General features: G+C 43.6%; 1 pseudogene; it reads right to left on the bottom strand.

The window, feature by feature from the left end:
* Positions 1–8,786: 8,786 nt before the first annotated feature.
* Positions 8,787–9,356, bottom strand: LOC118903787 (annotated as a pseudogene).
* Between the last annotated feature and the right edge of the window lie 502 nt (positions 9,357–9,858).

Below are 9,858 nucleotides of genomic sequence, written 5' to 3'. Positions count from 1 at the left end.
GACTCTTCCAGCCTTTGCCTCAGCTATGCTTTGGTAAATATGCCTTTGTCATGTGCCATCTGTGTCCACTTGGGGCTTTCTGTTGACAGAAGCAGCTACAGCTTACTACACTGGGGTGGTTTCAAGCAAGACCATTGTGCAAGAAATGATAGTGGAGTAAGATTTGGGGTGGGCAGCCTTGAGAGGAAATGTACATATGGGAGAAGGAATTCTGGAAGGGATCTTCACAAATCAGTCAACACTTGTACAGACCTATCTGTAAACCAGGTATGAGCTTTTTCTTTATCCAAACCTGGTCCTAGGAAACTCTCCACGAGGTCATGGTGTGGCTTGATGGAGGGGCGGCAATGCGACAGGAGTGGGTGTCACAGGAGAAGTAGGTGTTGAATAAGTCTTAGCCATATGCTTACACACCTTGCGTATGCCTTTTAGACCTGCTCCCATCTGCTCTCGTGTGTACGTGTACCACCACCATCTGAGGATGCGATGCTGCTGCACACGCCTGACTTCATGGCTTGGCGGATCAGAGAGCACCCAGTCTATAGTTACCAGATTTCTCACAGCCAAGCAGCTGGTCCTATCAGGGCTTAGTAACAAACCAGAAACTTTTTCTCAAAAGTAGAACAGTTAATAGCAGAAGAGGGCATGGCTTTGCTCCAAAATTGTACCTATTTAGACTATGATTTTCCCACTGGGGCTTTGTCTGGTACTTTTATTTACCAAAAACATTCAAGTGCTATGCTGTGTCAAAAGGCCCAAGCGGCAGGGTGGCTTGTACCGCAGCCTGGATTCACTGCAGAGTTTTATTGCTCTGGGACCCCACTTAAAACTGGCTTCTTTAAGGCAAGTGGGCTGGAGCAGCACATTCAAAGGTGGTATAATTTTGCCTTCAAAATCCAAAGAAGCTAAAACTATAAAACTCTTAGGAGAAAACATGGGTATAAATCTTTGTGACCTTGGATTAGGCAATGGTTTCTTACATAGATATGTGGTTTAAGATATGACACTGCAAGCACAGCAACCAAAGAAAAAAACAGATATGTTGGACTTCATCAAAATTAAAAACTTCTGTGCATCAAAAGACACTATCAAGAAAATTAAAAGATCACTCACAGAGTGGGAGGAAATATTTGCAATTACGAATCTGGTAAAAGTCTAGTATCCAGAATATAAAAAGAACGCTTACAACTCAACCGTAAAAAGACAACCCAATTTAAAAATGGACAAAGGGGGCTTCCCTGGTGGCGCAGTGGTTGAAAATCTGCCTGCCAATGCAGGGGACATAGGTTCGAGACCTGGTCTGGGAAGATCCCACATGCTGCGGAGCAACTAGGCCCGTGAGCCACAATTACTGAGCCTACGCGTCTGGAGCCTGTGCTCCGCAACAAGAGAGGCCGCGATAGTGAGAGGCCCGCGCACCGCGATGAAGAGTGGCCCCCGCTTGCTGCAACTAGAGAAAGCCCTCGCACAGAAACGAAGACCCAACACAGCCAAAAATAAATAAATAAATAAATTAAAAAAAAAAAAATGGACAAAGGATCTGAACAGAAGTTCCTCCAAAGATATCCAAATGGCCAATAAGCACATGAAAAGATGCTCAACATCATCAGTCATTAGAGATGCAAGTCAAACCATAATGAGATACCATTTCACACCCACTAGGATGGCTATAATAAAAAAGATGGGCAATAGAAAATGTTGGTGAGAATGTGGAGAAATTGGAACATACATTGTTGTTGGAAATGTAAAATAGTGTAGCCACTTCCAAAAGCAGTTCAAAAACTTAAAACCCAGCAGTTCCGCTCCTAGATAGATCACTCAAGAGAAGTGAAAACAAATGTTCCCACAAATACTTATACATAAATGTTCATAGCAGCATTATTCATAATATCCAAAAAAAACCAAAAGGAAACAGCCTGTCAACTGATGCATGGATAAACAAAATGTGGTATATCTTATACAATGTAACGTCATTTGGCCATAAAAAGGAGACAAGTACTGACACATGCTACAACATGAAAACATGCTAAGTGAAAGAAGCCAGTCGCAAAAGACCACATACTCTATGATTCTGTTCATACGAAATGTCCAGAATAGGGAAATCCATAGATACAGAAAGTAGATCAGTGGTTTCAGGGCTGGGAGGAGGGGGATGGGAGTGACTGCTAATGAGTTTGAGAGTTTCTTTGGGGGATGATGAAAATGTCCTGGAATCAGAGTAATGAGGATTGCAAACCTCTGAGAATAAACTAAAATCCACTCAATTGTACTTCGTTCTTCTTTAATCTGAAAACAGTTCTTCAATCTGTCTTTGTCTTCCATGACATTGATGCCTTTGAAGAATATAGGCCAGTTATTTTGTAAACTGTCCTTCCATTTGAGCTTGTCTGCAGTTCCTTCATGTTTAGATTCAGGTCATGCATTTTGGGGCAGAAATGATGTTGTCTTTCTCAGTGCCTTATTTCAGGAGGCACCTGCTGTCAGTTTTCCTGGTGTCACTTTGTCTCAATACTGGTGATGTGAACTTGGATTGCGTGATAAAGCTGCTGTCTGGCAGGTCTTGCCACTGTCAAGTTGCCCCTTTACAATCAATATGTAATTTGTGGGGAAGTACTCTGACACTATGTAAAAAACCTATTCCTCGTGAAACTCTATCATTAGCTTTAGCATCCATTCACGATTTTCTGAATCCTCTAAGGTTTTTTTGTTTTGTTTTGTTTTTTAATTTAATTTAATTTATTTTTGGCTGTGTTGGGTCTTTGTTGCTGCGTGTGGGTTTTCTCTAGTTGCAGCGAGTGGGGGCTACTCTTCGTTGTGGTGCGCGGGCTTCTCATTGTGGTGGCTTCTCTTGTTGCAGAGCATGGGCTCTAGGGTGGGGGGGGCTTCAGTAGTTGTGGTGTTCGGGCTCAGTAGTTGTGGCACACGGGCTTAGTTGCTCCGCAGCATGTGGGATCTTCCCGGACCAGGGATTGAACCCGTGACCCCTGCATTGGCAGGTGGTGAATCCTCTAAGGTTTAAAATGACTTGTTTCTACTCAGACTAGAGGCTGTTTAAATAATTGTTGTTTTACTCCTAAACTAATACCAATTCCTCTACAAAAGGGTTTTTTTGTTTGTTTGTTTGTTTTTAAAAGTCTTGATACTCTCCTGATCACAAGAAAGGCATCCAGGCATAGAAAAAGTTTGACACAAAGAATTAAAAAAACAGCAGGGTGCTTTCCTTTTTCTCTTCTCTTTTGTTTTCAAATGCAACCTCTGTGTCTAGACATGGAAATAAACACACAGTTGTTCAGTGTAATTATATCTATTGTTTAGGGGGCTGAATCAGGCTGGTGGGGAGGACTCGCTAATGTAGAGGTTAACACTATTTTTTCCTTCCCACTCAGCGCCCATTGGAACAAGTACAGCTTTGGAAACGTAAAATAATGTTTTCGATGTCTTATGAAGCCCATCATTTGACTTCCTTTTTTGGTAGTCCTGGTGATGGTGGGTGCAGATATTGGGGAAGCCAGTGGCTCAGGAGACATTCTGGAAATAAAATGCTACAGGAACAAGTGATCAGATTCCACTGATGCATATCTCAGCACGCTGCTTCCTGGCTACAGACAACCTTAACTTCAGTTTTCTAAGCCTCAGTTTCCTTATCTGAAAAGTGGGAGGGGATAATAATAGTACCCAACTAATTGTTTAGCTGATTAAATGAGATAATACACGTGAAGCACTCGGTATGGGGTTGGCACCTAATTAAGTACTCTGTAATGTTTGTTATTATTATCATTATTCAGTGGTCTTAACTGGGCAGGGATTATTGCAGTGACTGCTTTAGGAGGAAGACTAAATTGCCAGGCTGGATGCTCAATCCTAAAATCCTAATACCACTGCCTACTAATTTCATCAGTGTAGCCTCAGCCTGTTTGGGCTTTGAAGGGCTTTGTAGCTCCAGGTGTTGCCAATTAAAAGGCAAAGGCCTGAGGACATGTTCACCTCCTGTGCTGCCTTAGAGAGCAGAGCCCTGGGAGGGACAGAAATGCAGGCAGGAGAGCTCCAGCTCTAGAAGGATGGTAAGGGAGTGTCTGTAGCATCAAAATATCTGGGTTTAAATCTCACCTTCCAGGAATGAGTGGTGTGAGTTTCATTACTGTTTATTTTTTTTACTGGAGTATAGTTGATTTACAATGTTGTGTTAATTTCTGCTGCACAGCACAGTGACTCAGTTTTATATACATATATATATATATATATATATATATATATACACACATATATGGGAAGCTAGTGGCTCAGGAGACATTCATGGCCATATGTGTGTGTGTGTGTGTGTGTGTATGTTTTCATATGCTTTTCCATTATGGTTTATCCCAGGACATTGAATATAGTTCCCTGTGCTATACAGTAAGACCTTGTTGTTTATCAATTCTATATATAATAGTTTGCATCTGCTAACCCCAAACTCCCAGTCCATCCTTCCCTTACCCTCCTCCCCCTTGGCAACCACAAGTCTGTTCTCTCTGTCTGTGAGTCTGTTTCTGCTTCGTAGATAGGTTCACTTGTGTCATATTTTAGATTCCACCTATAAGTGATATCATATGGCACTTGTCTTTCTCTTTCTGACTTACTTAACTTAGTATGATAATCTCTACTTGCATCCATGTTGCTGCAAATGGCATTACTTTGTTCTTTTTTATGGCTGAGTAGTATTCCATTGTATATATGTACCGCATCTTCTTTATCCATTCATCTGTCAATGGACATTTAGGTTGTTTCCATGTGTTGGCTATTGTGAATAGTGCTGCTATGGACATAGAGGTGCATGTATCTTTTTTTTTTTTTAATTGTGAGAATGGGTACCATTTTATTTATTTATTTATATTTTTAAAAAAATTATTTATTTATGGCTGTGTTGGGTCTTCGTTTCTGTGTGAGGGCTTTCTCCATTTGCGGCAAGTGGGGGCCACTCCTCATTGCGGTGCGTGGGCCTCTCACTGTCGCGGCCTCTCTTGTTGCAGATCACAGGCTCCAGACGTGCAGGCTCAGCAATTGTGGCTCACGGGCCTAGTCGCTCTGCGGCATGTGGGATCTTCCCAGACCAGGGCTCGAACCCGTGTCCCCTGCACTGGCAGGCAGACTCTCAATCACTGCGCCACCAGGGAAGCCCGCATGTATCTTTCTGAATTATAGTTTTGTATGGATAAATGCCCAAGATTATATATATCCTGGGATTGCTGGGTCATATGGTAACTCTAGTTTTCTGAGGAACCTCCATACTGTTCTCCATAGTGGCTGCACCAACTTACATTCCCACCAACAGTGTAGGAGGGTTCCCTTCTCTCCACATCCTCTCCAGCATTTATTATTTGTAGACTTTTAAAAAAAAAATTTTATTTATTTATTTATTTTTGGCTGCGTTGGGTCTTTGTTGCTGCATGCGGGCTTTCTCTAGTTGCAGCAAGCGGGCTTCAGCTTCAGCGGGCTTTGTTGCGGTGCATGTGCTTCTCATTACGGTGGCTTCTCTTGTTGCGGAGCACAGGCTCTAGGCGTGCAGGCTTCAGTAGTTGTGGCGCGTGGGCTCAGTAGCTGTGGCTTGCGGGCTCTAGAGCACAAGCTCAGTAGTTGTGGTGCATGGGCTTAGTTGCTCCACAGCATGTGGGATCTTCCCAGACCAAGGCTCAAACCCATGCCCCCTGCATTGGCAGGTGGATTCTTAACCACTGCGCCAGCGGGGAAGTCCCTGTAGACTTTTTAATGATGGCCATTCTGACTGGTGTGAGATGATACCTCATTGTAGTTTTGATTTGCATTTCTCTAATAATTAGTGACATGGAGCATCTTTTCATGTGCCTATTGACACATGACACTGCCTATATGTCTTCTTTGGAGAAATGTCTGTTTAGGTCTTCTGCCCATTTTTTTTTTTTTTTGTCAGGGATCAATCTCTTTATTCACAACAGCATTTCAGAAAAAGGCAAACTTCGCCTGATGCCCTTTGATGAGGTGTAGACTCTGCCCCCACCGGGCGTCTCCATGGAACTCTGCACCCCTTGGGGACCTTCCCTGAACCCCCAGCACGTGGGAGCCCCAAGGGATGACGGCCAGGGAGTAAGATGAGGTCGGCATCACAGAAGAAAAACCAGGTGGCTCTTGAACCCCATTCTCTCTGGCCTCACACCACAGTCCAGAGCGCCAGGCAGCCCACAGCACAACTTACTGTACAGAACACCCAAGGGCTCCAAGTCCAGGAAGAATCAAACACAGAGAGCCAGGGAAAGCTCTCCCACATTTCTGTCCACAATAGCCAGTGCTGTGAGGACAGACGGCCAGCCAGAGGCCTCTGGTCGGCACCGTTCTGCTCATGTTTTTGATTGGGTTGTTTGATTTTGGTGTTGAGTTGTATGAGCTATTTGTATATTTTGGAAATTAAGCCCTTGTCGTTCACATTGTTCGCAAATATTTTCTCCCATTCTGTAGGTTGCCTTTTCGTTTTGTTTATGGTTTCCTTTGCTGTGCAAAACTTGTAAGTTTGATTAGGTCCCATTTGTTTATTTTTGTTTTTATTTTTATTGCCTTGGGAGACTGACCTAAGAAAACATTGGTACAATTTATGTCAGAGAAGGCTTTGAATTTCATTATTTATATCATTCTTTGGTTCATCAGTTTCCCCATTTGTAAAAAAAGGAATAATATTAATAATAGTATTTATTATATGTTGCCCTGTGGGATATTTGAAAAAGGCAACAGGTTCTGGCTTTGTTAAATCCCCAGGAGCTGGACGCACACAGTTTTCCCTCCCATCCAAGGAGGGTGCCTGGACTGGATTGTGTATGTGCACAACATGGAACTAGATTATTACCAGAGGTAGGTGATGTTGGTGGATATAAAACAGATCTGGGTTAATCTGGACCAAGAATCAGAAATCCCAAGTGGCCTTGATAATAATGGCCAGTATTTTTTTTATACCCCTTACCCTGTGCCAGGCAGGTTAAATACTTTACAGAACCAACTCATGACTCTTTACCAAAAACCTATGACGTAGGTTGTGTTTTGATCTCTGTCTTAGAGACTTGAAGTCTCAGGCACAGAGAGGTCACAGCTAGTAAGGGGTGGGGCCGATTCAAACTCAGGCAAGTTCATGCTTTTCATCAAAATATCCAGAAACACAAGGAGGGTAGAACCCAATGTCACTAAAGAGCGAGATCATCACAGACAGTCATCAGACACTTATGTCTTGGTTTACGGAGCCAGGAGCTCGCTCCAGGGGCCTTGCATCCTGGGAATTCACCACTGCCTTGGGGAGTTTGTCCAAGCGGGAGCCTCTGTGCAGATATAACACATCATTGCTCTCTCTGAGGGGGTTTGTACATGCAGGGGAAAAAAGCTCCTTGGTGCTTTTTATAAAAAATAAAAGCCTTGAAGATCCATAACTCTGAGTACATTCTCGGGGTGAAAACAAGTTCACCTCAATTTGCTAATTCTGGCAACCCCAGGCAGTGGCTGCCCCGGTTTCCCCCTCCCCACCCATCTTTTCTTCCAGAGGTTGCTGCAGGCACTTGCTGAGAGCAAGTGTAGCCTGACTGCACCTGGCCTCGACTGCCCTGAGTCTCTCTTTCTTTCTGCTCTGGGGGCAGCTGTGTGGGGCTCCGCTGTGTTTTGTGTTTCCACTCCCACAGTGTGAATACTTAGATTGTGTCCAATTATCTGTCAACACAAACTATACTATGATAAACGCTCTCATCCTGGTTCCCATATGGGCCAGGATGAAAAATCCTTTGGGACATATAACCAGGGATATATTCTGTGGCCCAGGGTGTGTATATACTTATGTCACTAGGAAATGCCCGATTGCTCTTCAGAACATCTGCACCACTCCTGCCAGCGGGGCCTGCAGGACCCTATGCCCCTAATCCCAACCAACACGTGGCATTATCCATCTTTCTAATTTTTGCTGGTCTAAAAAGTGTAAAGTGAACTCTCAATGCTGTTTCCTTTTGTATTTCTCTAGTTACTAGTGAGTTTGAGCATCCCAGCATAGGCCTTTTTGCTTTGTCTCCTATTAATTGCTCATTTTCCCATGGGGTTCCTTCTTGTTGATTTGCAAGAGTCTCTTGTACATCCTAGATATTAGTCACCTATCAATTTTAGACATTATAACTGTCTTCTCCTATCTTTGTTATTTGTTAACGTTTTCCATACTGTTCTTCATTGAACACAGATAGGTCATCAGCTTTATCAATTTTTTCCTATGGTGTGTGCTTTTGAGTTTCATTGAAGTTCTTCTCAACATAGACAGTCTCTCACATTTTCTCATTTTAAATTTATATGCTTATCTTCCCATTTAGGTCTTTAATCTGTCTGGATCTCACTTTTGTGTGTGGTGTTAGGTAGGGATCCAGTTTTTTTTTTCTCTGAAACGTGAGCCTTTTTTTTTCAGGACCTTTCACTAAACAACCGCTCTTTTCCCATTGCTTTGTGGTGCCAGAAGGTACCATGTTTGTCCTGTGCCTTCTTGAGATTAGACAAACCAGAAGAAGGCAGAACCTAGTGGGGGACAGAGGGGAGAGATGCCACTGTTTGGACTCCAGATATTTCTACATCCAGAAATCCTCCCACCCCAACCCTGCCTTGTTTTTGCTTTAGTTTTTGTCATTTGCAACTGAAGTGACTATTACAACCATGATGCCTTAATCTAGCTTCTATCTAGGAGAGCATACCCTCTTGACTAAGGCTGCCCGGGTTCCAATCCCAGCTCCACTACTAAGTGGCTGTGTGACTTTTTTTTTTTTTTTTTTTAATCTTTTCTGGCTACACGTTAATTCAACACAAAACAATCTCTTCCAAACTTTACTGAGGTGGCTGACCACGTCCACGACCAAATCTGCCTCTAAACTGGAATTTGGTTGCTGACCCAGCCCCGGCCTCGGCTTTCTTGTCGGCACCAGAGGGCACTGCGCTTCATCTGTAGGTGTCTCTGTCGGCTTCCCCTCTTGTGAGTCTTGCAGGTCGTTCTCCCTCCAGACCTTTGGGCTGTGGCCTGCCAGTCTCAGGACGACTGCGGCGCAGGTTAGCAGGCACAATCTCAGGGGGCAGGTGGAGGTAATCCCGGAGATAATGGATACCCTCGTTGGTTAGGTACCAGTAGAAATGTCTCCAGGCAAACTGTTCCTTCATGTAGCCTCATGATTTGAGAGACTGCATGGCCTTCATGACGTGAAGATTGGGCACATTCTTGTCTGCCAGCTCGGGGTGCTTAGGCATGTGGATGTCCTTCTTGGCTACCATCACTCCCTCCTTAAAAAGGAGTTCATAAATGGCAATCCGGTTCTTCTTGGGCATCAACATCGCGACGGCTGCTGTGTCCGGGGTCGGAGCTGGAAAGGAAGGGGTATCGGCTGTGTGACTTTGTTATAAGTTACACGATCTTTCGGGGCTTCAGTTTCTCCATCTGATAAAATCAGGGTAATAATAGTACTTAATTCATAGGATTATGGTGAGGATTAGATGAAACAATACTTTAAAGCAGAACAGCGCCTGGAATGTAGTAAATAATAAATGTTATTCACTTGCATAATCCTATGTTCCCAATTAGCTGTGAGTAAATCGTGTATGATTTTGATCTATCTGGTTATATTCTAATTACACCTGAGAGGCCATTTAGGAAGTCATCTAGAAAATTAATTTTTTTGGCATACAAATAAATTACCTCCTAATCGATCTATTTAAAAAGTCCTTTTCAGGAAGTCCCTGGTGATCCAGTGGTTAAGGTTCCGCACTTCCGCTGCAGGGGGCGTGCGTGTGATCCCTGGTTTGGGTTCGGGTTGGGGGAACTGGGATCCCGCATGCCACACCAAGCGAGGCCAAAAAAAA

The sequence above is a fragment of the Balaenoptera musculus genome, chromosome 11 (genome assembly GCF_009873245.2).
Source record: "Balaenoptera musculus isolate JJ_BM4_2016_0621 chromosome 11, mBalMus1.pri.v3, whole genome shotgun sequence".
Taxonomy (NCBI): domain Eukaryota; kingdom Metazoa; phylum Chordata; class Mammalia; order Artiodactyla; family Balaenopteridae; genus Balaenoptera; species Balaenoptera musculus.
This window is presented reverse-complemented; position numbering and strand designations above follow the sequence as displayed.